Here is a 27,470-nt window from a genome sequence, read left to right on the forward strand (position 1 = left end):
TTTCACCAAACCCACAAACATACCTGATTTAATACCACCACATAGCTAGATAAATGTTTCTGTTATTGTTAATGATTTCCTATCTACTTAGTTGCATAGAGAAAATAAAGGTGTAATTTACTATTGCTTGCTGGTTGGTGGGAACCATTGCACCACATACACACAATTAATAATACTACAAAAGATACTCCATTAACATGTAACATCATGCTTTCCCACAAATCAAGAACATACAGTACATGCTAGCTAATGTTTTTTTTCATTTCTTGAGCTAAACAAAATGGAAATTAAAGCCAGACTATACCCTGTATAATGGACTACTGTTTATCTGTGCAGTGGTAAGGGCTCTGGCACACGGGGGAGATTAGTCGCCCGCGATTAACTCCCTGTTCGCGGGTGACTAATCTCCCCGAGTTGCCTACCCCTGCCATCCCACCGGCGAACATGTAAGTCGCCGGCGGGATGGCAGACGCGGCAGCGCGATTTCGCGCAAATCGCCGAAAAAGACTCGCGAGGCTTTTTCGGCGATTTCCGCAAATCGCCCCGCCGCGTCTGCCATCCCGCCGGCGACTTACATGTTTGCCGGTGGGATGGCAGGGGTAGGCAACTCGGGGAGATTAGTCGCCCGCGAACAGGGAGTTAATCGCGGGCGACTAATCTCCCCCGTGTGCCAGAGCCCTAATGCTCAATGCGCATCAGTTTTCCCACTTTTTTTTCAAGAAATAATCAACCATAGATGTTTTCTGATTAAAACAATATGCAAAAAGTATGTTTAGCACATGTCCTAATCATTAAAGGGGTTTAGATTTTAGTATGTTATAGCTGATGCTATTCTAAGACAATTTGCAATTGATCTTCATTTTTTTTTATTTGTGGTTTTTGAATTGTTTTGCTTTTTATTCCGCATCTTTCCAGTTTGGAATTTTAGCAACTATCTGGTTGCTAGGGTCCAAATTACCCTAGCAACCAGGCAGTAGTTTAATCAAGAAATTGGAATATGAATAGGAGAGGCCTGAACATAAAAATCAGTTATAAATGAGTACCAAATACAATAACATTGTAGGCTCAAAAAGCAATAGTCTTTTGCTGACAGAGTTAGTGACCCCAATTTGAAAACTGGAAAAGTCAGAAGAGGCAGGCAAATACTTCAAAAGCTATTAAAAATAAAAACTGAAGACCAATTGAAAAACAAAGAATTGTCCATTCTATAACATACCAAAAGTTAACTTAAAGGTGAACCACCCCTTTAGGGTGAAGACACACAGAGCTACTTGTTGCAGCTACTTGTTATGGCTACTGTTTCAGCAGAGGTAATTCTCAGCATTGCCTATGGCAGGGGAATTTCTGGTGTTTAGTAGCCGTGACAAGTAGCTGCTACTAAGTAGTGTGTCTTTACCATTATGGTAGTTGTATTATTTTAATTGCTCTTATGGCAAAGGTTGATACACATCAACAGCTTACCTAATTGTCTTAAAGTTTTATCTAGAATAGGTAGGAGCATAAACATCTTGCAGGTCTATGTATACATTTGATCATAATATTTGTATTCACTTGTAAAAATTGTGTTTGCTTCCGAATCACTAATGCCTTGAATAAAAATCAGCTAGTTTTGCTAGTGGATGCTGCCATATGGGAACTCGAGGGAGTCTTAGGCTCACATTGCATAGCAATTAATAATGTATCCTGAATGTATAAGCAAGGTTTACATTCACTTTATCTTTATGTCAATGCTTAGTGAGTGTCATGGGGTATTCTGTACAGGAAATGTTATTTACATGTATTTATTCATATAAGTTCTTTTGTACTTATAACCTTACAGGAGACAAATGGGAATCACGTGCCATGTTTTCTCTCCACCCATGCACATATTACAAAATATATATTTTTGCTAGAAAGAAGACATGAAGTTGCCAATACTACAGCAATATGTATAAAGTCATTTTTTATTTTGGTGATACTAGCCCTTTAAAATCCTAGTAACAGTGTCACATAGGGACAAATACAGAATAAATTTGCGACAGCAGCTTTTATGTGAACTACTCAGGACACACTCAATCCATTTTATTTCTACTTGTTCACTGTACTGATGAAAAGAGAGAGAGGTTTCCAGCACTTGATTCAATGAAGGTGAAATTTATTTTCAAAAACATGAAAGAATATAGAAGAGCTTTAAGCTGTTACAATGAAAATATTTCCCATTTGGCATTTTGTCGCCATAGAAACACAGTGAAAAACAACACGTACTATTTTTTTTTCCAGCGGCTTCTGAACAATTTAACAGCAATTGGGACACTGGAGCAAGAGCTCACTGCGGAGGCCACGATAAGGTTACAGCTATTTATCTCCTACAGTAAGGATAGACATCCAGGCTGACCTTCATAAAAATCAATAATTCCAGGATAATCATATAGTTCTTTGTGGCATGGAAAATCTAGTGTTTTCTCAATTATATTTTCTTTATTATTTACCCTTATGTCACAGTAGAATTAAAAAGAAGAACTTTTAAGAAAGAACCAGATTTATATCTAAATTAGAAACCTGTTGGGGTAGACAAAAAAAACCTAAGGCTGATGCCACCCGGAGCTGATTCTTGGCCTACGTTAAACAGCCAATTTGTTGGCCTCGGGATTTTGGCAAAAATACATATTCACATCTTTCTGTGTCAAAATCTGCTTTGTGTATCTGTACCAAGGACAACACAGTGCCTCGTGGTGCAGACAAAGGAGCAGCAGAGGCCAATGGATCAAATGATTTCATATAAAAGCAGGCTGGGAAGCAGCCCCATGTGGCACTAGCCTTAAAGAAAATCAAGATTCTCTGCAGATCTTAAGAATAATAATTTAAAAACCAATGTTCTAAGCTTGTGGTGCTAATACCCCCTGACTATATAGGGTACAGGTAAATGTACAAAAATGAGCATACTACACTCTGCATCATTTGCATCATTAACATTAGTGACAATGCTCCTGGAAGAAAGTCCTGAAATGTTTAAATCTGTGGCTACATGGGCATTCTGGGATCTTGTCCTGGGACTATGCCATGTGCTTAATTGACTCCAGCAAAATTCAGTTTTGTCCAGAAACAACCACATTACCCCAAACCCCACTACCCCAAACCCCACATGCTTTAGGTAAGCCCAGTTTCTTTTAGATTCCACAAATCAGGAGTATCCTGCACAAATTGGGAGATATGTAAATATAGCTGCTTGTTGCACTGCTGCCTAGGAACCAGTACAATCCGCAGTATACTATTAATTCTAAATGTAATCAAAGTGGTAACTCTGTATCCTGTTAAAAACACAAAACAGTTTGTTCTTTGTTGTAGATAATAGCCTCAGTCAGTACATAATATGTATCCTGTTTTCACAAGTACAGATTGACAACATACTGTAGGCAAGCATACCTTGTCTATCTTTGGTTTTCAGAGCTATCCTAATGCTTCACCAACAGCTGCTGATTTTTGTATATTCAAACAGCAGTACGGGGGATAAGTAAACTGATGATAATTCTGACCACCTGCACTGCTGTAATATGTTTATTTTCTACATATTTCTTGAACCACTAAACTGGGTCTCTATACTGCTAGTATTGTAACTGGTTCTTTGTTGGTGCAGAAAAGAACAGGCTGATTATGCGCTTCTGAGAAAAAAATTAACATTTTTGTTTTCGGAACAACAGTTGCATTCTATTCAAATCCTAATGAGACAGGATTATCTTGGTGTTCACTCACTTGGCCCACAAATTCCTTTTTATTACTAATTGCCATTCCCTTTGACACCCAGATGAAAAAAGTAACTATGAAATCATTTACAGTTACCTAACAAAGGTTACGTTCTGAACAGAAGTTTTCTTGGCTTATATTTATTTCACCTTATGTTTTGTTTAAATGGTTTATATTACACTTTGACCTCTGCCGGGAAAATGTAACTTATTAGAGAATTGGCAATAGACATTTATGTTTTATTTGGAATTATCCTATATAATTTTGTTTTGTAGCTTTGCAATTTAAAATGCAAGCTATTTACAATGTCAGTAAATTCATTATACAGGCCCTGGTCTTGGTTGGTATTTTACCAGTTAGGCCAGTAAAATGCCAGCCAGGTAGGAACCCTATGCCCAGCTGTTCAGAATGTACAGTGAACTGCTGAATGTCAATACCACTGCAAATTATGCATCTATGGCATGGTAGTGCAAGGCCAAGTCAGTTTTGTTCATTAATGTACAACCCCACCAAATGAATTCGTTTTCACAATCAATTAGATAAGTACATCAATAACATAACAAGCAAAATCATTAGTATGGCTTATGATTAGGCAGAGGTAGGAAAGCTTTGCGGATCTAAAGTTTCTGTTAACCCCACACCAACAGAGATAAATGGTGACCAAATATCAGTATTCCTTCCAGGATTCATTTAAATCACTGATGGTAAAACATATGCATCATGTACCACCGGTTTTACATTGCTGGTAGGAATATAACTTAGGACATTTTCTCACCCATGCTGGAGGACTATGGGGCAGATTTATCAAAATGCAAGATTAGAGCTCACCACAGAAAAATTCATCCACTCTCTATTCATTCCTATGGGATTTTAGAAGCATATTTATCAAATGGTGAGCTCTAACTTTCACCAATTAATAAATACACTTTTAAAAATCCCATAGGAATGAATTTAGAGTGGGTGAATTTTTCAGTGGTGAGCTCTAATCTCACATTTTAATAAATCGGCCACTTAGGGGCAGATTTGTCAAAATGTGAGTTTAGAGCTTAATACATAAAAACTCACCCACATCCTATTTATTTATATGGAATTTTAAGAAGCATATTTATCAATGAATGAAAGTTAGAACTAATTAACCAATTAATAAATATTCTTATAAAAATCTCATAGGAATGAATAGAACTTGGGTGAGCTTTTTGATAAATCTGCCACTTAGGGGCTGATTTACTAACCCACGAATCCGACCCGAATTGGAAAAGTTCCGACTTGAAAATGAACATTTTGCGACTTTTTCGTATGTTTTGCGATTTTTTCGGATTCTGTACGAATTTTTCGGATCCAATACGATTTTTGCGTAAAAACGCGAGTTTTTCGTATCCATTACGAAAGTTGCGTAAAAAGTTGCGCATTTTGCGTAGCGTTAAAACTTACGCGAAAAGTTGCGCATTTTTCGCGTAAGTTTTAACGCTACGCAAAATGCGCAACTTTTTACGCAACTTTCGTAACGGATAGGAAAACTCGCGTTTTTACGCAAAAATCGTATTGGATCCGAAAAATTCGTAAAGAATCCGAAAAAATCGCAAAACATACGAAAAAATCGCAAAGTACCGATCATTACGAAAAAAACGCAATCGGACTCCATTCGACCCGTTCGTGGGTAAGTAAATCAGCCCCTTAGTGTGGATGGCAAAACAGGGCCACATTCCCAGCTGTCTGCCAACCCCTAAGAGAAAATGTACAAAATGTCACCTACAATTCTTCTCCAGGCAAAAGATGCATGACTAGTGGAAAAAAACTCAATGTTAAAGGAACAGTAACACCAAAAAATGAAAGTGTATAAAAGTAACTAAAATATAATGTGCTCCTGCCCTGCCCTGGTAAAAGTTGTGTGTTTACTTCAGAAAGTCTACTATAATTTATATAAATAAGCTGCTATGTAGCCATGGAGGCAGCCATTCAAAGGAGAAAAGGCACAGGCACATAGCAGATAACAGATAAAACACCATTGTGTTCTACAGAGCTTATCTGTTATCTGCTATGTAACCTGTGCCTTTTCTCCTTTTTTCCAGCTTGAATGGCTGCCCCCGTGGCTACACAGCAGCTTATTATATAAATTATAGTAGTGTTACTGTAGCAAACACACCAGTTTTACCAGTGCAGGGCAACAGTGCATTATATTTTTATTACTTTAAAAATTTAATTTACCTATGTTTTAGCAACCATGCGGCTATCAAACTGTATATCAAATTGTACTGTGCAGGTCTGGCTGTTTCATTTTCTAGTGTTACTGTTCCTTTAATGCATCTTCAAACAGCCAGACCTGCACAGTACAATTTGATATACAGTTTGATAGCCGCATGGTTGCTAAAACATAGGTAAATTAAATTTTTATTGGCATACAGATAGAACATTTAATATAGCATTATAAAATATAATTATCTGTAGCGTGGTGTAAACAGATCCAACCTACACTAGTCATATATTAATAATACGTATGAATCACTCATATTGAAAAAAACTTGGTATTTTATAGCTATCCAATTCCAGGCTTCAAGGGCCTTCATAAGTCAAGTATTAAGTATGCCTTCAATAAATGACAGGTGACTCAGTCATGTTATCTGAGTCACAAAAGAACTCAGCTTTACTCATGCAGGGTTATGTTTATATCCTTGCATACGAGGGCCCTTTGGGCCTAGAGTTGGACAGACCTGGATTATTGTATTGTTTTAGGCCCTTGTATTACAGTGATTCTCATTTGTGGTGCCTTACAGCCTGTCATGCATTCTCCCCAGAATATAGTGCCCAAGTATAGCATAAGTGCCAAACAGATAAAAATAAAAACATTACAGAAAGAGCCCTGGTCAAGTGCAAGAGCAATAAGGGGTACAAACTGTTCTTAATGAACACTTGCATTCTTGGCATATCTGTACTCTGCACATCAAATGATTTTAAAAACACAGATGAAGGTGCAGGGCTGGCAAGTGTATGGCAAGGAGAAACCCTACAAGCTCTGGCTCTCCTGGAGCACCCCGGCAACAAGCTGCTGCCTGCCCTTGATCTGCAGGGTGGGGGCAACTTGCTGTTTACAATGCCCAGCAGAAGCAGAAAAAGGTGGCACGCAGTGGAGGGGGGGTGGTAATATGCAATGGAGGGAGTTGGGGGTGTGGCCCAGCACCGTTGCTCATGAGTACTATGCTGCTAAATACAGACAGCACTGTATTCATTGGGGGGGGGGGCAAGTGCTTGTGCAGTGGCTGTTTGCACCCCTTTTTTGCAGTAAACACCCTTTCCTACACTTTGTAAATGGGCTCTTAGACTTCACTATTTCAGCCTTCTAGGAATATGGCCCATAATGGCAAGGCAGCAAAATTTTTGTACAATCATTAAATAATGACATTTAAATGTAGCAGCTTCTGCCAGCCCGAGAGAGGTTAACGAAGAGAATGAAATCATGATGTTTCACTGAGGCATACATTATTAAACTACAAGCTACTGTTCAATTAATTCATATTTGGGTTTCGCTCTGCGCTCTCCTCCTATTACTGAAAACAAATTACATGTATAATTAAAAGTCACCTTTCAACAAGAACACAATTCCCTCAAAAGAGATATTATTAGACGTAATGGGCAGCATACTCTGTTATTACAGAGAAATACGTGTCACTTAATGCCCCAGTAATTCAGAAGTAAATATATTCTGTTTGTCTTTATTTAAGCTGTTGTCTTCGACTCCTTAGTAGGAATGGGCTTCTGCTTCTAATGGATATGCAGCATTTTCTAGCACCGTCTCAGTCTGATGCCTTGTTTTTTGGCAAAATGCAAAACCTAAAGCCATTACTTGTAAAACAGATATGTCGGCCCTCCCTTAGCCTGGATGTCTCAGTGAGAAGTGATCTTCAGCTTGGTTGTACCTTTATTTAACACAGCAGGGATATTCTGTTTATTAACTCCTGGCTTGCTGTAGAGTTGCAAAGCTATGAAAAACATCAAAGAGCAGCAGACTCGTTGCCTGCTGGAGGTTACCATTAATGTTATTAAATGCAAGTGCCATGTGTTAATAAAGTTGTTGAGGTTGAGAGACAGGAAAAAGTAAGAGTATGTGAGGTGGCAGGGCAGTATTGTGAGAGGTAGGGAAAGAAGTAGAAAGTAGGATAGCATAGGAGAGGAAAACTATACCCCAAGAACGAATACTTAACCAACAGATAGTTTATATTATATTAAGTGCCTTATTAAAGTGTTTTACCAAACTGGAATATATATATCAGTAAATATTGCCCTTGTACATCTACTACCTTGAGCCACCATTTTATGATTGGCTGATGTGGCCTACTGAGGCCATTTATTTTTAGAATGGCAATTTTCTATTTAGCAGTACCCAATGGAACATACTACTAAAAAAAAAATATTTTTACGGAAATGGTTTCTTTAGATGAAGCAGGGTTTTACATATGAATTGTTATATGCGACCTACATTGTTCTGGGTATAGTTTGCCTTTAAGATTGCTGTTAAGGTTAAAATCATGTAAATAAATATAAATTAAAAAATTACAATTTTGGTTAAGACTTGGAGCCTTCCATATTTATTCTATTGCTTTTTAGGCCTGGACCACATTGACATATCTGAAAAGGAAAGGCTTACCATTCATATGCCTGTGATGTACAGTAGTAGCATGGCATGCACAAGCACAGTGCGGCCAGGGGCAATTTAAATCATCTAAATTGCTTTCCACACAAAGGTATAGTATTACTAGCATCCAAATAAATTGTGTTTGTTTTTAACCTCAAAACAGCATACATAAATAGTCGGTGGCTGACTCACTTTATCTCTAAACAAGTCACAGCCACTGTTCTGATTGCATATTTCTTGTTATACATGGGCCTAGGTATTTCTTTCTGTCAGCTGATTCTTGCTAAATCTCACCATAAAAAGAGTCCAAGAGTCATTGGTCCTTTGCTGTCTTACCCTCTCTTATCTCTCCGCCCTCAGATATGGACCGCTGATCATGCTTAATTTTCTACTGTATTGACAGCCAGAATTTTGCCACTGGAAGGAAGCTAATAAAAAGGTGACCATATCATTTAACCCGTTTAGTGCTAGTGGCCTCTCGTAGGACAGCTTTTTGCTAGGCAAATAAATTATTCCCACTTAAATACAATGCACAGTGTTACCATCTGTATATCAAAAAAAATTGTTACTTCAAAAGTAGTCTCAAAATAGCATAGCAAATCATGCGCAAGTTTTGTATGCATTTTTGCTGGTTTTTAAGTTGGTGCAATTGCATCTGGGGTGGTGTTGAATGTTGTTCCAATGAATTGGGTCAGAGTGCTAAGTGCTAAGTTTCATAACATGCAACATTTGATAACGTCCTCCATCTTTGGTGTGGCTTTGGTTAACCTCTTGGGAACTGAGTTCCTACCAGTGTTGGACTGGCCCACTACGATACCAGGAAAACATTTTTTTTGAATGCCTATACCATAGCCATTCGCCATTTCTATTTGAGAACAAAGAATTAAATCGAAGGTTGCATGACAATATGTAAGGAGAAGTTATTAAGCTAAAGAAATTGAGTCAAGAGTGAAGGAAAAATAGTTTTCTGGTGGGCCCCTGGCACCCCAGTCTGACACTGGTTCCCACAAATACAGCGTATATACTTTTGCAATGCTGCTGATATCTGTTGCAAGAGCTGTTTCAGTAATTACATTTCACTTCTTTCACTTTGTTAGCCAGGAGGCTGTAATGTACTATCTATGAGAACACAATAAATGGTACAACAATCCCCACCCAATAAACTAAAATATTCCACTTGATGTTGAAAATGTTAAAAATACTAATGTATTGAACCAGTAACTTATATAGTCTTGCTGTATGCACTTTCATGCAAGATCTACAAGTTAAGCATTATTATTTTGTCTCTGTTTTCTGCATGTGTTTACCCTTGGGCTATACTGATATACTTATTTTTTGGCTGGCACCATGTATTTTAGATACTTGGCTAAACAAACCCTATAACATTTTCACTAGAAATCATTAAAACATCTGCATCTCTGGCCAGTACCTAAGCTGACTTGCTGGCTGTGTTATTAAAAAAGCTGAATATATTTTTCAAATCTGTGAGATCTGTTTCTACCATAAAATGTACAATACACTAGAAAGGGAAGGGGTTAAGTATCATTGCATTGTACACATTGCTTAAGCTTTGTGGTTAGGGCAAAGCACTTGCATAAATGAGATATTTGAAATACACTGATAAAAACCACGTAAACTTCAGCGAACCTCAGTGGGAACTTTGCAAGCTTCATTACAGCAAAAATATCCTGTTTACTAGTGCATGGTTTTATAATGTTATCTTCCTTTGGATCAGTGCAGCCTGTACAAGTACAATATCACTCTCAAGCACTTGTCTTCCATTTGTGTACTGTTTTGTAGCAATAATCATTTTAAAGAGTGCCAAGATTGATGGTGCATTCTTGCCCAGTGTTTCTCAGATATCGCAGAAGTACTTGAACCTGCCAGTGCCACATCCTATTCATTTGAATGGGAAACATATGACAGCAGTGGAAATGAGCTAAAAAATGCTCAGTGTTGAAGTGCCAGTTCCGATGTTGCTGTGTTTCCCATCTAGAGAAATGGGTGATAAAAGTGGCAGTGTTGGCATCTACTGGTTGAAAAAAACTTTGAAGGGTATGGTGACTTTAAGAGAGATGACTTTCCATTTGAAGCTATTAGTGCACTCTATGCACTAAAGATGCAGATACCCTGACTAGTAATGTACGGGTCAGAAAACCCGCAAAATCTTAACCCACACCTGACCCTGACCCTCAAAGTTACGGCATTGCATGAGCAGCATCCAACCCTTCCTGCATCATCCTGCTCTGCTTGTGCCTCTGGTTCCAATACAGAAAAGTGTATAGAAGTATACTTCTCAAGTCTGACCTCACCCAATCCAAACCTGCAATGGTCACCCAAATATCAACCCACAGCCTTGCAGGTTTCAGGTAAACCCCCACATCACTAACCTCAACTCCCAACCAGTTCTGGGAGCAAGCAAGTGGGGTGAGGCAAAGGTGTCATTGGGCCTTCAGAAGGGCCTGAGAAGAAACATACCTGACCCCTTCAATCCTAAAAGCTTCTCCAGCATTTTCAGATTGCACTTTGGCTGTTGGCCACATCGAATACAATGGCATAACTGGTTCTTGTGTAGGAGGCACGTTGGGTCCAGGCCCAGACTGGCAATCCATGGGTACTGGGAATGCCAATGTTTTAATACCCTAAAAGTTTTAGTAACCTAAAACAGTCTTAGTAGTTTCTTCACAAACCTAATGACTATGCATGGCATTTATTTTACTGTATCTGCATTCAAGGGGAGGATGAGTTAACACCTGAAGCCCCACAGGGCAGCAGTAATTGCAAATGTGTGCTGCATGGCTGTTTACAAACTGGAGCAGCTTGTAGCATGTACTTGGTTGAATCCAGCAGGCATATTTTTCTCCTGTTTAATATAACATTCAGTCCAAATTAGTATGTTGCAAATGTTTTAACAATTAACAATGGTACTCTATGATTTTAGTTTGGTTAAAATTATATCCCTTTCTGCTCAGCCAGATATAGTGCCACTCAAGTAAACACCATGACTTTCCAAATAGGCATAAGCCCGCAGGGCACAGAGCATAGCCTTAAAGGAAAACTATACCCCCAGAATGAATACTTAACCAACCGTGTTTAACTGTGTTTGTGCAAGCAAACCTATTAAAGAATCTTGCCAAACTGGAAAATATCAGTCTTTTACATGTTCTACCTTGAGCCACCATTTTTTCATGGGTAATGTGCTCCTGACAAGAAATAATGCAGCTCTAAATGTAACAGGAAAAAGTGCAACACAACTTTGTTTTCATTCATTGACTCATGTGACCAAATATGTATGTGTGTCCTTGGTTTGTTTGCATGCCCTGTGAAATGTATGTTCCCAGGGGGCGGCCCTTAATTCTTAACATGGCAATTTTCTATTTAGGAGTACCCAATAGCACATACTACTGAAAAAAGTATATTTTACATATATGCTGTTTTAAGCAATATATTTTTATAGAGACCTACGCTGTTGATATAGAGCCCCTGAGGCTACAATGGAGGCAATACTATAGAGCTGTTGCACCTCTGGCCTACTTTAGTGTGCAAAAAGGCTAAGTTACATTCTTTGTAGCCTTATTCTTTGTTGTGCGTTAGCTCTTCTCTGAACTATTAATGCACAAACTCTTGAATACTTAGCCCACCTCCTAAAATACACCAGCCGAAAATACACCCTGGATAAGATGCTTTAGATTAAAGGGGACCTGTCACCCTAAGAAATAATTCCACATCCTTTCCTATCAGGTTAGTTGAGCAGAAAAAAAGTTGTGTATGCCTTAATGAAAAACTCAATAAAAACATTTGAATATCATATTTATTGAGGTTACAATATCTCTTATATATGTATTACTGATGGCAGTTAAGTTGCAAAGTTGAAAAGACAGCGAGGTTTGGTGGGAAGCATATGAAAAATAATCCTATGTCATTAGATACCTGGAGACATCTGCCGGAGACTGCTCGGAGAGTCTGTAACCCACATCGGTGTCCATTTACACAGTATTGAGGACCTCCTGTCATAATCTAAGGAACACTGCAGTAAATGAAATTAAGACAGATTAAGATTTTTTGTAACATTAAAATGATTTGGAAAACCTCTTTAGCTATTGCCACTCTCAGACTGGTACAGCAGCTTGTTTTTAGGTGTGTTTTACCAGAAGGATTACACAGCTCTTGTGATAACTATGCACATAAATGACCGCCATATATTAATGCTTCAACAATGATTTAGTAAGTCAAAGCGACAGTCTTTAAGTTGGTGACATCCTATGACACAACAGAGAGGTGACACATTCATAATTCTAGAATTATTAAAATGACAGCACAAGACCTTGAGGTTCTGATTTAGATTTCTTGCTGTTTGGCCATCATCCTTGTGTATCTTCTGTGTCTGTATCTTTCTGAATTTAGATATACTTACCCACTTATAATATAAAAATATTTACCTACTGAATGTTTTCATTGACTTCATTGGTGTCAGCTAGTGATAAGCAAATCTGTACCATTTAGCTTCGCCATTAAATATCTGAAAACAAGAAAAATTCTCATAATGCATTAAATCCAGTGGCCATTTTTTTGCAGAAAATGTACTAGTCAATAGGCATTCTTTTGCAGCATTTTTTCACACAGAATGCATTGAACTCATTGGGAGTTTTTTCTCACTTCAAATGTATTGATGAAAAGGCAATTTTTCTGCAGCATTTGCTCATCACTAGTCCTAGTAAGTTGCATTGTCATCACAGTAAGAATGATAAAAAGCAAACTATATTTTATTTTGCAGACACTTTCATCTCCCAGTTCTTATATTAAGAATGCTACATATATTTTACTGAGTCTCCCATTAGTGTATTGCACAATACTAGTTCTCTAACCTGCCAAATCCACAGTATAGTGTTGCACATACCATAATCGACTTGATGTGACTTCTGACACCTATCAATGCCTGATAAAAGGACAAGTAAATGTGTGTGCTGAATAAATATCAGATGTAAGGGGGTCCTATCCAGCAGTTAGCGCAAGTTAATTCTCTTCTGATGCTGAACTGGCCTGGTGAGGCCCAACATTTTTACAGTGTTTACACACTGGGAGTTAAAAGGAAAATGCTGAATATGGGGGTAAGGTGAAAGGCCTAACAGATGAATGCCACATCAGATACCCATAGTAACTTCATAGTTATTGGGTGCTGTAATGTCTACTGCAGTGAGTCATTCATTCTTGTAACATTCTGTACAGTATCTACCCTGAGGCCCCATAGTCTACATGTCAGAGAGAAGTAGCTGTAATTTGCCTGCATCTACTCCTCCAGTCTCAGTAAAAGGCTGGTTTCACAGGGCTGCATATCAAGCAACTTTCATTTTTATGGCATCATATTACAGTCTAGAAACATTTTAAGTGGTGATATTCAGAGTTCATTTTTAATAACTGCATAGATACATATAGAAGAATATAAGCTGCATCAGCTACTAATAGCTCAAAGGAGTGTATGAGGATAGAGAAGTAGGCATTTTTTGATAATTCGGTTTTTGACTCTTTGCACAACACTTTAAACTAAGAATTACATCTGTGGGAGGCTTAATTAGATTGTGTCAGCAGTAAAGGGCATGAAAATAATAGAACATCCTATAATGTTCTGTTATTGTAATACTATTGACTAGCACTATAGTACTATCGACTGGAACTCAAACTCCCCTTGTAAAGTAATCAAAAATGCTTATATAAGAATGTATAAAGGAGCTAATATGCAATGCCAGATATTAATTGCTAAAAGATATGAGGGTATAAGCAGAGAGAGGGAGATGTTGGTTATTCAATGAATTTGAATACCAGAGAAATTCGTACAACACAGAACTCAATAAATGAATCAAAGAGGCTAATTTAGATTCTGCAAGCAACGAAGGCCATGGAAATAATATAACATTTCAGGATGTTCTGGCATCATAGAACTACCCACAAAAATGTAAATGGAATGAATTCCAAGACAACCAGTATTAAATAAAATTCCACTGCCCCATGGTGCTTTGCTGTCACCCACGCACCTTTATAATGTGCTTAATGGCTTATCTCAGGAAAGGAGGAGGTGTGTAGCAGTTATTAACTGTGTTGTTAGAAAGTTGGAGTCGCTATAAATAGGGTCTTTAATTGGACCTGTGATTTTTCCAACAAGATAAACAACCATTATTGTTCCATCTGCAAGGCCTGTTCCAGAAAGTTAAATGCATAATGTTTGGCAGTAATAAAGTACAGGGCGCATGAACTGAAATGGTGGGCTAATAAGTAGAAAGAATTTCATAGCTGCAAATGTTTTTATTTCATTCCTTGCTTGTATGTACCAATGGTTCTTCCCTTGCCTAATTGTTGGTGTGGTAGGGTGTATTCAGATATTGCTCACATGCTGAACAAGCAGATTACAAAGCCATCAAGCATTTAGAATAGCCAGGTTTGTCTGAAATCCACATACATGTGGCAACTGGAATCCTCAGCCAGCAAAAAAATGCTTGGCTTGGCTCATTTCTGTACCAGCTGGAACAAACTTTGGTCTGACCTGCATGTTTAGGTTCCAGACAGTCAAGCAATAAAATTCAAATCAGCCAAACTGTCTGACCAAATTAGTGCATCTAGCAAATTATATAGATTAGCCTTCTCTTGTAAACTTAAAGGGGTTGTTAACTTAAAGTACAATATAACAACTGATATGCTGAGACAAGTTGCAGTTAGTCTTTATTTTTTCTTATGTGTGGTTTTAGAAATATTTAGTTTTTTTTCAGCATCAGCAACTCTACAGTTTTAAATTTCAGCAGCTATCTGGTTGCTTAGGTCCAAATTACCCTAACAACCAAGCAGTGGTGTGAGTGAGAGACTGGAATATTAATAGGAGGGGCATCAAAGGAAAGATAAGTTGTGAAATGTAACAATAACAATTAAAATGTAGCCTTACAGAGCAGTAGTTTTTTTTTTTGGCTTAAGGGGTCAGAAGCGTGCCCCATAGGCTTGGCAAAAACCTGCTGAACAGTCATGATGTCAGACTTGCACAAAGAATATTTTTAGTGCAATGCAGAAAAAAGGCAGGTTAATTACCAGAGCAAATTCCCTGCTAGTCTGATGATCAGGGTAAAGCAGTAGGTTCTTCACTTTTTGTTGCATACAATGTTCAGCATCTCCCTGCAACTACAACTATAAGGGCTAAGACATACAGAGCAACTAGTAGCAGCTACTGCTACTGATCATTTACTGATAATTGTCTCTACACGTGTATTAGCAGAGGTAATTCTCAGTATTGTCTGTAGCAGGGTATTTTCTGGAGTTTTGTAGCCGTGCCAAGTAGCTGCTACTAAGTAGCTCCGTGTGTCTTATCCCCAAGGGCTAAAATAAATTAGGGTACAACTGGGTAATTACCCAGTCATAGCAACTAATAGATGCAACACTACCTCCGTTCTCAAACCTGCAAGATGCTGCGTGCGATGGTACCCTTGTGTTTACAAGTCGCTGTTACTTTTGCATTGGCGAATAGTCGCCGCAACTAGATATTACAAATCGTGGTGACTAATCACCTTGTCTATCTTCCCCCTGACTGAAACTTGCAGTTTAACAGTAGGCCTGGAAAATGCTGCTCTATTGCAACTCATAATGAAGATTAGTTCTGGGCAGATTGATAACACAGATGAGGAAATGGCATAGGCTTGGAATGTGTGAGATGAGAGTTAAAAGTAGATTTGGGAGTGAGTTGCATAAACATTATACTGTAGAAACTTAATTTGAAACTGATTTGAACTTTAATTTTCTAAACGATTTGCAAAAATAAATAAGGGGGCCAGTCAGAGTTACTAGAGGGACCAACAGAAAGTCTTAGAAAGTCCAACAGATATCACACTGAAAGAGAATACACAACTATAGTAAACACAGGTAGCTTTAGAATAGAAAGGAAGACGATGGCAGCACTGTTTATTTTAAAACGCACAGATGGTCAGTATGTGAATGGATGGAGCAAGGACAAAAAACAAAGATAGTGCACGGGGGCGTTGTAGTGACATGGTCAGGCAGATACAAAGGCAGCCGAAATAACACCGTCACACAGCTTTATCCAGTGAAGAGCATAATAGGCTCTTGCTGTAAATAAAAGAAGCAAGCTTTTTGTTCAATATAGTCCAAGGACTGTTTTTAAAAAAATAAAAATGAAAGGCAATGCAAGGGAATTTCATATTACTGCAGCTTATTTAAAAGAATTCAATTTAATCTGAAAAATGCGGGAATAATAGCCACATAGCAGGGGGAACTACTACTGCAGCTGCAACTCGACTAGCGATAGGATTGCTCGAGTCCTATATTTCCAATCCTAAACCATATAATAATATACAGTAATTTTCTCTAAAATAGAAAGCTAAAAATATTCTTATACAGGGGTGCTACACTGCCGTTACAGTACACTTCTCAGGACATGTACTATCAATCTGCCTTGAATCTACAATATTGAAGTGGTGGAGACAGAGTTGCAGTATAAGAGGTCCACAACCCGGGAAATAACTCCCAAAACTAAAGTCTTCTAAAACAAAAGTCTAAACTACGACTCCCACACACCTCTGGAAGCTCTCTGGAATGTTGGGAATTGCAGAAGAACAACATCCAGTGGCTTAATTAGTTTTCAAGAAATCACTTACTAAAGCTATTAAAATGGTATTAGAGGAACACCTATAATATATGAGCGAGAATTATAGCTTAAGAGATATCTTAATAAGCACTGGTAGACTTGAAAATGATATTTCTTTTGTATGGAATTGCTTGGTGAGTAGGACATGGTTACTTCCATATATGTTGTACAAGAGGTTTTCTATTATGGAGTCATTGTTTAGTAAAGTAAATTACATTAAGCATCCTACTCCTTTTTAATGAAACTCTTGCCCCATAGGGGCACCATTTTATTAGAGTCTATGGTTGAGAGTTTATATACATTTCTCAATAATTCATAAAAATAAAACTAATACAAAATCTAATAAAAATAAACACAACTACAGTATGTATATTAATAGTGTTCAACCTCATCAAAATAAGCAGAGATGTGTACACTGATAAAGTTCCCTGAATAGAATAACATGGCTGCATCTTTACAGAACATTCACAGTATCTGAAAGTGAGGGCACACCCTACCTATAAATTGGTCATATTGTTTCTTTTAAAATTTTCAAAACTATTAACGTGCTAAAATTGATATCGATATTGTAACCACAATGTACAGTAGATATTTCCCAGTATGCGCATGTCCTCCTGGGCACTTCTAGGAACTGCCGTCGTCCAACACTTATCACTTTTTGACACTCAGTTACCACATCCGTTTTGTCCCCACTTTCCAGCAAATACTCGATGCCTTATCACCTCTCCCAATGGGAACATCACTATATATTTATCTTAAAAGAAGCAGATACTCGACTTAGTTCTCAATAATAACTTGCCTGGAGTACGCTAAATTTCCTGTGCATTCATTTACAAGCCCCAACCAGCTGATAAAAGGACAGGAAGTTTGTTGCCTGTTATCAGTTGCTTCATTCTGTATTTCGTGAGCTTGTTGTCTATGTTTTTGCCCCCTGTTTATCTGTTTGTGCTGCGCTTGCAAGGGAGATTAAAGTCACTGCAAGCCTCTTTATAAAACCGACATAATGTCAACTCAGGGTGTTGAAAGGGGCATATTCATAATAAGTAAAATAATAATGATAGTACATTTTATATAGTGGCACATTGCTGTTGTGTGCAGTTGGTAGAAAATAGCAGTAAATGTTACTGGACCCCAATGAAAAATCAAGCCTTGCAGAACATGATCTGTTTTGCTCATAGGGTTCTGTGCAGACGTATTCAGTAAATTGAACCCTTTTATAATTTTACCAAATAACAAATCCTACACTGAACTGTTGTTCTTTGTGATAAGGTTATTCTAATGCATTGAGTGGGTTATGGAATAAAGCTGCAAAGTTTGCTTGTGGTCTATTCACTTATAACAGCCAATGAGCAGGTAGCATTTACTGGTCTTTTGGAAAAGCAAACATTGTATGCACCTGGGCAAACTTTGTGCCCTCTATTAGATATGGGGGCTTAACTCTCGATGTGTTCTTTTTAGTGTGACAAAGCTCCATGTTAGATTAAAACAGTGTAATATGCTCTCAGAATAAGTACTGAGTCCCGACAACTTACCATTCCAAAGAGCCACTTTTTGCAACAATAATACCTTTTAATTCGTATGTAATAGCTTTACATACAGGTTAGTGCTATTTTCCAGACAGATTTGCTCCAGGTTTGTTGAATGAAATGATAATAGATTCCATACCAAGCACATACCAATGTAACCTGAATGCCAAATAAAATAGTTTATTTTCTGGAGATATTTTGTTACAGTATAGAATTATACTGTGTTACCATGTAATATAAATAGACTGAATGCCAAAAGTTGTGAAATCAGTTCTTAGCTGTTCTATTTTGTTTTAAAACAGAACACAGAGTGCAATGCTCATTGTGGGTAGAAAGCCCCTGTGGTGGCATCATGGGGGTCCATTAATTTCATAAAGCGTCGGGTGTTTTTGAATTGCAGTCTTACCCAAGCCACTCCGTGCTGTGAATGTTTACTCTGCTTGATTCCAGCCCAAGGGATTTAAAGAGCTATTTTCAAAGTAGTACATTATATTTTTGGCATACCTCCATAAATAAAGAACTTGTAAATAGTTATGACACAGCAAGAGTAATGCCAAGGGAAATAGGGACAGAATTTGGGAGAATTTGGGGATAATATATACTCAGAATTCATAGACACCACCAATGCTAGAAATAAACTAGGTGTACAATGGAGTTACAATACTCAAGCTGTAAACAATTCATAATCTCATCATCATTTATAATTTATATAGATTGTAATATAGTACCAAGCATTAGCTATTACACTGTAATGGGGAATTATAGCTTTGAGGTCTTGGCATTGTCATTTGTACCATGTATAGCGCTTAGAACCTTAAACTGCACTTCTGCATGTAATTTCATGGACTGAATTTCATTTTTAAAAAAATGTTAAGCTTAGGTGTATAGCAGAGTAGAGCAATGCTGTCTATCAAACCTCTGACATACTGTAACTCAAAACTAAATACAGATCAGTCTGACCTACCCTTCTGCTTAAAACCGTGTCCCAGATCACACCCAGTTTCTAAATCCCACCCAGACGTGAGAACAGATAATTCATGGTAAAGGGGTCTGGTGTTAGGTGCCTCTTCCCGCTTCAGAGTAGGATACATGCTTTTATTTTCATTATTGTTAAGCTGTAAATCAACCCAATAAGCTTACACCAGCAAGCATTAATAGACAAAACACAAAATGAAGCATGTGGTAGTGTTGGGGAATAATAAAGTAGAAGTCATTTGTATAGTCATGCATTAAATTATATTTGCACTACATACATTATCGCTGTTATGATGTGATTGGTCATTCATTTAATGCACTTTCTACTACTGGCTGCCTATATTCATAGATCATGTCTTACTCCCAAGGTGCAAATAAATGGAAACCAGACTGTTGTTGGTGCTTGCTTAAGGCTCTGTATTGGAACAGAGCCACCTTACAGCACTTATTTACAGTATGTGCAGATTATAAAGTGCTGGTGAACTCAGATGGTGTTTTAAGTCATTCAAATCCAATTGGTAATTGTTATTCAGCCCAGCCTGCTGTAGCCTAATTTCCCTTGGCTTCAAATATATAATTCCGTGGGAGTCATTTTAGGGAATAGAATCAGTCGCCAGCACCCCTTTTATTTTTTTACAAGACTGAGCACATCATTTCCTCCTTACCATTTTTGTCAGACATAATCACATTCCAGGTAACAGTATGACAAGTGCATCTTGTTTATTAATGCTGTGTACAAATGTTCTCTGTGTGGCAGGGCCTTGGCAGAGGTTCTAAGGTTGCTTGGCATAATAGAATGATGAGTGACTTAATCAAAGCCAGTTATGAAGCTCCTGCTTTGAATGGGGATGGAAAATAACAATGAACCTCACTCAGCATGATTATTTTCCCTGGGGAATTAAGGCTGAGAGGGAAATAATATGATGTAAGTAATTCTCCCAGGTAATATAGTACTCCTGTTTTTACTATAACGGGCCACTCCTATTTCTATAATTATTGTTTTGAACTCTCGGTTATGAAAAAACAAACACTACCCAGTTGTCAGATTCATTTCAGTTGCACAATAGATGTGTACGTGTTGTTTTTCGGATATTGCTTGCTCCACTGAGCCTGCCAGTCCTTAACAGATTATTAAATAGAGCAGTCTGTGCTGGGCAGATCATGACTATTTTCATTTTTTTTCTTTTTAATTTATGTAAGGCAGTTTTAACTTATAAATACCATTTTTGGCTTACATTAAAATACTGGTTCCTTGCATTCTTTATGTTATAGAATTTACAGAAATTCTCGAAATCAGTAGTTGTAAAACAGCTCTGGATTGGGAAATATAGTGGCAATCAAGTATTGGTTCAAATACTAAACATTATGTTTTTGGGTCCTGTACAAGCCATAGCCAACCATGGCCCCTTATCAGTAAAGATGCCACCAGTAGCTCCCCATCTTCTTTTCTGCTGATTCACTGCACATACTCTGGGTGTCAACAGTATCCTGTTTATATAAAATAAAAAATTCACAGTACAAGGCTGATTAGTAGTGAATTCAGATTCCCATGGCAACTTAGAAACCAGTGCAATTTGCATCAGAATCTAATAATCAGCCCTATAGTATAAACTTCCCCCAGGCAGGGGAACTTCATTTTCTGCTTGAGGATTTGTAACAAGCCCTTTGTAAGAACTAGCTTTTCAATAGCTACCCAGAGCAAGCTAAGCATGTGCAGTGTCACTGACACTCAAAATATGACCTGACAAAATTCAAGATCCTGTGCACAATTTTAAAAGCCTTTACAATTACTTATAAGGATGCTGAACCTCTTGGTTGGTTCTTGGGTTATGTAATGCACTAAGTTTGCCCAGGAGCAATGACCCATAGCAACCAATCAACAGGTAGAATGTACTGGTCGACTGTTTAAAAGCAAACATCTTATTGATTGCTATGCTATTGGCAAATTTAGTGCCTATAGGAGCAGAATATAAAACATGGCATTTCTCATTAAAGTTGACTTAATCAAATAAGAAGACACATGAAGTCTTATTTAGTGCAAAGAGCTAAAATAAATGTAAAACTGAGCAGGCATTGATGCCATTCAGAAAGGTTCGTGCACACATACATGCTCCTAAAACTTGTTACATGCCCCCACCCAGCCTGATGAAATTACTAATGTTGTGACACAAAGGAACCCTGAAATAGCTACAAGCTTGACTAGTGGGTTGCTTTAACAGACTCTGCTAACTTGCCCAAACAAATTGGCTGCTGCTATCAATACTAGCCACCTGAAGTGATGCAAATCTAACACAAATCCTGCTTAAATTGAAGTTATTGCAACTTGCGAGTGTTTCCCAAATGGATTCTATTTGTGTCCATATTGGTTCATTGCGCTAAAGTTGCAATGAACCAGTAGCACATGGCTGCAGTTATGTGGGCATTCTGGGAAATAATGCTACTTTGTGGGTAATTTGCCTCTGTTAATGAAGCTTATGATGTGTGCAGAACATTGCTTCTCACCATTTTTTGCATTTAAGACAACCAGGGCATATTTCCAGGTTCCTAAGGGTGAAGACACACAGAGCTACTTAGTAGCAGCTACTTGTCACACGTACTAAACATCAGAAATTCCCTTGCTATAGACAACCAGTGGCTCGTAAGCAACGTGTTGCTCACCAACCCCTTGGATGTTGCTCCAAGTGGCCCCAAACCAGGTAGTTATTTTTAAATTTCTGACTTGGTGGCAAGTTTTGGTTGAATAAAAACAAGCTTTACTACCAAATAAAGCCTTCTGTAAGCTGATAGTGTGCATAGAGGCTACCTAATAGTCAAATCTTAGCCCTTATTTGGCACCTCCATGAACTTTTTTGATGGTTGTGTCCAAGTCTTGTTACATTTGACTGTGGCTCACGAGTAAAAAAGGTTAGGGATCCCTGCTATAGACAATACTGAGAATCGCCTCTGCTAAAACACACGTAGAAACAATTATCAGTAAATGAGCAGCATTGTCTTTTTTTGTAGCCATGACAAGTAGCTACTACTAGTAGCCCCGTGTGTCTTCACATAAAGCCCCAAGGCCAGAGAAGCTCCTCTCTGTTGTAAAGCTCAAATTTATTAGGGCTTCAAATCAGGGCTGTTCCATAAAAGAAAAGCCAAAATGGCAGTTTCACATATATATGCATACATGCACAAGTATAGTCTGGCAAAGATGGAATATTATAATTTTAATATATTATATTGAGCTTTAATTTGTTGTGTTGCATAAAAGCACAATGTTAAGAAAAAACTGTGCCTCATATCAAAGGTATTATTAAGTAGAAAATATTATGCAATAAGATTTTATTTGTACCTTGGCACTTGCACATATGCCTCTCAGCATTCCAATTAGAAATTCAGGACATTTTTGGCTATGTCCCTGTCTTATCCTGCCAAACCCAGTTTGCCAACCCATGTGTCTGACACCCCTCTTTGCAGATGCAGTGCTAGGTCCAAAAAAACAGTTGCACATTTGCTCTCTTATAAACACACTTCAATACTGTTGTGCTTAGCTTGCATTTGCCTTTGAGCCCATTTACTATGACTGGCATGCAAGGCGCAATGCACAGGGCTCTGGGTGCAAGGGAACCCAATACTTTGCAGCTGCCAATGATCAGGCGATAAGAACTCTCTTCCCTTTGAACTATGCACCCGTGCACTGTTTCTTTTGCTCTGTCAGAGTGCCCAAGTGACAATCATAACCACATAGATGCAATTTGCATACAATTTACAAGAGGGCACAACATTTGGCAGTGTGTGCTATGGAATTCTGGAGACACAAACTGCATCACTTTTTGTACTTTTGCACCTTGCGCAGATTGACCTAATGAGACCAATGACTCCTAAACAGGGACAACTGAAGTGTTTTTCTTTCATTTATCTCTTTGCCTTATTTGATCATTTATTAATAAGTATCTTATTTCCCTCAAAGGATAGTGAGCTGTGTCTGGAATAATAATGCTACATCAGTAAGACTGGACCTTTAGTAAGCAAGAAAATTTCTAAGCTTATGTATCATTCCTATATAAAGGTTTTCTACATAAATATCCATGATCTAATTCGAAGCTTACTATGCTACTTCTTCTTCCCTTTGACATGCAATGCTCTGTCTTTGCCTTTTGCTACCCAAGAGCCCTGGGGATACTGTATGTTGGCACTGCCAGTGTAATCACAGTTCTGCAGGGGGTGTCTGCCAGGCTTTAGCTTCGGTATTTTTGCCACGTTTGTGCAAGAGTGAATTTCCCTGCGAGAGATAAAAATGCAATAATTTCATGTCTGCTGTTTTCCTTTCTTGCTTTTCAATGTGCTGCTGTGCCGAAGGATTTTTAAGATCAACTTAACCTTATCATATTCACTGATGAATTACAACCATCCATTCACTGTCTGCTAGGCTTCAGCAATGTTTTATTTGCAGAGCTGAAATCTTGGAGATCCTAGTACAGCATTGTCTGTGGCTGAGCCTCGGGGATTGATGTTGAATCGGAATATCAGATAGAATAAATGGTGATTCATTTTTTCCAGACATGTAACCTCTCCTAAAATGGAATGATTAATATCGCAATTTCTTTACAGGGACATGGTATGTTTTCATTTGTTCGCTCGACTGGCGTGAGTCACCGGTGAAAGAGGTGTTTCAATCTCTTCTCTGATACAGAGCAGCACACCTCAATAGAATGGGCTGTTTACTTCAATCAGTGCACAATGGGTATCTTGCCTCCACTAAATGGTAATCCAGCAACATGTACTTCAACAATCATAAATCAAAATCCTGAGACATATATAGTCTTTGCTAGGCACATGAAACTTGAATTGAAATTGGGATAACACAGATTTTGGAATAAGTGTAATGTCATTCATTGGTTTTCTTTAATGAAAAATGCCTTAGAAATGGAACATGATAGCTTGTGTCTGCTGAAATGATTTATTTCTCTCAGCAGTGTTAAAGGGCCACTATACATTAGCATTTTCTGCAGAATTCAGGGGATACCTATGCGTGTATAATGACTTGTTTACTAACAGTGTGGCACGGTACAAAGTGCAAAAAGTGGGCACAAATCTCCAGTGGCTTTCATATGAATACAATACAGCACTGGAAATTAGAAAACTTATGAGGGGTTATTTATGAATGCCCCTACAAGAGCATATACTCTAAAATGGACACAATGAAGAGCTTATATTGACGCAATTCATTAGGGTTCTTGTGTCCCAACATACAGCCACATGGATCCAATGGCGCACAACTAGAGTTGTCACTTTTTTTTTGTTTTGTTTAATACCAGCCTTTATGGGGGATGGGGGGGAATGATGTCATTTGGGGGCATGGCTATGACATAAGGGGTGGGGTAATGGGTGGACCACGTGAAGGAAGGATGAATGTGATTGGGAAATGGGCAGGGCAGGGGTGAGAAATCATATTTATATGTAAGTAAGGTTTGTCATTTCTTTCATTAGAGTGATGACAATGATGGTACTTAAAACTCACAGTTCCTATAAAGTCTTTGGTATGTTGTACACTGACCTATAGTGTTATTTCTATGTACAGTTATGAAGGTTTGGGAAATGCCTAATGCTCATTATCATGGGTAATAAATAGCATTGAGAGGAACTGTGTTGGTAACTAGGCACATGAGGCTTGGGTTAGAATTTGTGTTCAAATGACCTAAGGCTCATGTAAGATAAATGTGATTCAGAGGCCTAAGCATTATATACCCAAATCCCATCAGCTGTTTATTTAAAGACTTCAGGACATGACATCATCACAAAAGAGAGCAAGCGAGGGCATTTAAGCAGCTAACTAACAGCAGCAAGAATACAGACTTTCTCAGGCAATGACACAGAGGCCCTTGCAGAGGTAATTTGAGTTGATGTACTAAACAGAGGAAGTGTGCTTGTGTGGCTTCACTGCAAACTGATAGCATGACTGCTTAGGTTTTAGCCCCCAGTCTGCTCCTTATAAGGGGTTCTGTAAACCTTATACTTTCCTGATGACCTTATGGGCTGGTCTGAGACCCATAATGCCATGGGCTTATATCCAATATGATCCTGCTGAAGGCAAACATCCCTGTGTATGTCAGATTAATACTCTGTAGGGTATATGTTGTCCACTCCCTATTATTCAAAATGTAATAAAATGTTATGCGGCACATGTCGCACAACATTGAGAAATGAGAACTTGTTCCACTTACTGGTAACTTCTACTTCCACGTCACCATCCAAGTGTAAGTTTCATCTACTAAATTTAGCTGCTGAGTAAACTGTATCCCTTAAGCTGGACAGAAGAGAAAACAAGAGAGAGCAAACTATAAATAGTAAGCCTGTCCCCAGAGCATCAGTCTTTATTTCAAAGGGAGATCCTGAATACTATAAGGGAGGGAGCCTTGTTAATTCAGGAATAGGGATGAGGATCACATTGAAGCTGCAGGTAATGACAGATACACTCAGCTAATCTGGGCTGCCATGTTTCTTTGTAGTCCTACCATTAGTCTAATGTTTGTTCCGAGTGTTGGTATTCCTTGGTAATTTGACTTTTAATCTTCCTCTTTCCAATGGCTTTTTGCCTTTATATACATTTCATTATCTTTCAGTTGCGAATAATATTTATACATACATATAAACATACTGTTTACATTCATAGAAGTAAACAGTACAAGAGCTGCAATCCAATATTTTTGGAAATCTTGCTATTGTGATCAATTATCATTGCACCTAGGACCACAATTAGAGGCAAAATATGGACAAAATATGACTGGGTACCACTGCAAAACTTTGTTCGGATAGATAGTGTAATCTTCCAGTTCTTCTTTTTGGTACAGTATATACAGGGCCTCCATCAGGGGGGCACAGGGGGGACAGTTGTCCCGGGCCCGGACGATAGTCGCTTTAAAGGGGGCCCGGCCGTGATAAAGGTTTTCTTAGCTCGGGCCCCCTTTAAAGAACTACAGACCCTGCTATTGGTGGCCAGCATGAAATTTGATTGGTTGCACCCCGTACTGGATTCCTTTTTTGTATACTGCACCCAGGCCAACTTACTTTACATTAGACGTGAGTGCCTGTTGCTTTTGGACTTATATATATATACAGTGGCTTGCAAAAGTATTCGGCCCCCTTGAACTTTTCCACATTTTGTCACATTACAGCCACAAACATGAATCAATTTTATTGGAATTCCACGTGAAAGACCAATACAAAGTGGTGTACACGGGAGAAGTGGAACAAAAATCATACATGATTCCAAACATTTTTTACAAATAAATAACTGCAAAGTGGGGTGTGCGTAATTATTCAGCCCCCTTTGGTCTGAGTGCAGTCAGTTGCCCATAGACATTGCCTGATGAGTGCTAATGACTAAATAGAGTGCACCTGTGTGTAATCTAATGTCAGTACAAATACAGCTGCTCTGTGACGGCCTCAGAGGTTGTCTAAGAGAATATTGGGAGCAACAACACCATGAAGTCCAAAGAACACACCAGACAGGTCAGGGATAAAGTTATTGAGAAATTTAAAGCAGGCTTAGGCTACAAAAAGATTTCCAAAGCCTTGAACATCCCACGGAGCACTGTTCAAGCGATCATTCAGAAATGGAAGGAGTATGGCACAACTGTAAACCTACCAAGACAAGGCCGTCCACCTAAACTCACAGGCCGAACAAGGAGAGCGCTGATCAGAAATGCAGCCAAGAGGCCCATGGTGACTCTGGAGGAGCTGCAGAGATCTACAGCTCAGGTGGGGGAATCTGTCCATAGGACAACTATTAGTCGTGCACTGCACAAAGTTGGCCTTTATGGAAGAGTGGCAAGAAGAAAGCCATTGTTAACAGAAAACCATAAGAAGTCCCGTTTGCAGCTTGCCACAAGCCATGTGGGGGACACAGCAAACATGTGGAAGAAGGTGCTCTGGTCAGATGAGACCAAAATGGAACTTTTTGGCCAAAATGCAAAACGCTATGTGTGGCGGAAAACTAACACTGCAC

This window comes from Xenopus tropicalis, chromosome 8 (genome assembly GCF_000004195.4).
Source record: "Xenopus tropicalis strain Nigerian chromosome 8, UCB_Xtro_10.0, whole genome shotgun sequence".
NCBI lineage: Eukaryota > Metazoa > Chordata > Amphibia > Anura > Pipidae > Xenopus > Xenopus tropicalis.